Source organism: Gobio gobio (genome assembly GCF_949357685.1).
Source record: "Gobio gobio genome assembly, chromosome: 22".
NCBI lineage: Eukaryota > Metazoa > Chordata > Actinopteri > Cypriniformes > Gobionidae > Gobio > Gobio gobio.
This window is the reverse complement of record NC_137118.1, coordinates 46,775,801-46,777,047: the sequence shown is the minus strand read 5'-3', so window position 1 is coordinate 46,777,047 and position 1,247 is coordinate 46,775,801. Positions and strand designations below refer to the sequence as shown.

General features: G+C 38.3%; 1 protein-coding gene across 1 annotated transcript in view; it reads right to left on the bottom strand.

Annotated features, from left to right (window-relative positions):
• The window catches only part of pdlim5b (PDZ and LIM domain 5b), a gene marked incomplete at its 3' end in the record, with an annotated part of 188,826 nt that overhangs the window by 30,067 nt on the left and 157,512 nt on the right, over positions 1 to 1,247 (bottom strand). The gene's annotated exons all lie outside the window — the stretch shown is intronic.

The following is a 1,247-nucleotide window of genomic DNA, read 5'->3' as shown; positions in this document are numbered from 1 at the left end:
ATTTCCGTATACAGTATGCTTCACATATCTAAATGGCCAATGAAAAGTTGTGAAATCATGTCATCTGATTTTCACGTATATCCATTTGGTGTCAAAGCTGTCAATCACGCCGCGTTTCTCCCGCCGGTCTCGTGAAGTTTCATCGAAGCTCAGCTCTGGATAGCCGAAAGTACGACATTAAAGCTCTCCACAGTTTAGTTCTAATCTAGTTCTTCACTGATTAGTTTGCTTGCTAGTATGTAAATAAACTCGGTCTCATTGATAAGATTCAAACTTTTTTTTTCTTAGTCAAACTGATCAAACTATATCCTGTAATACTGTCATGATTGTCTCTAGAACACGCCTCGCTCATACTGCGATCACCATGTTTTCCTCTGTCAATATGAAACGCTTGGCCATTCTAATGAATGATCGGAAGAACGCGTATCGACCACCGTTACTGTAAAATATGCACGTATGTCCATTTAAACTCAATTTTGGTCAAATGTGGATTATATCATTACACTGGCAAGAATATGGTTACATGTAAAGATGCCGTACCAAGTATGACAGCGCTACATTCAACTGCTTTTGAAATACGGTGTTTTTTTCACTTCCTGAAAACTAACCGTTTTGGACATAAGTGAGTTTCATCGGGCAGCGATGATATATATGTTTTTTTATTTTTTATTATTTATATATAATATGTTAAAGGTTTAGTTCACCCAAAAATTATAATTCTGTCATTAATGACTGACCCTCATGTGGTTGGACACCCGTCAGACCTCCGTTCATCTTCAGACACAAATGAAGATATTTTAGTGTAAATCTGATGGCTCTGAAAGGCCTCCATTGGCTCAACTTTACACTCTCAAGACCCTTAAAAGACACTAAAGACGTCGTTACAAAGTCCATCTCACTACAGTGGCTCTACAATAACTTTATGAATCGGCGAGAATAGTTTTTGTGCGCAAAAAAAAACCCCTAAATAACGACTTACATAGTGATGACGATTTCAAAACACGGCCTCATGAAGCTTCGAAGCGTTATGAATCAGTGAGTCGATTCAGCAGTTTGAATCGCCAAATTTCAGCAGTTTGACGCACGATCCGAATCATGAATCGACTCACTGATTCATAACGCTTCGAAGCTTCATTAGGCCGTGTTTTGAAATCGTCATCACTATATAAGTCGTTATTTAGGGTTTTTTTTGCGCACAAAAACTATTGTCGCCGATTCATAAAGTTATTGTAGAGCCGCTGTAGTGA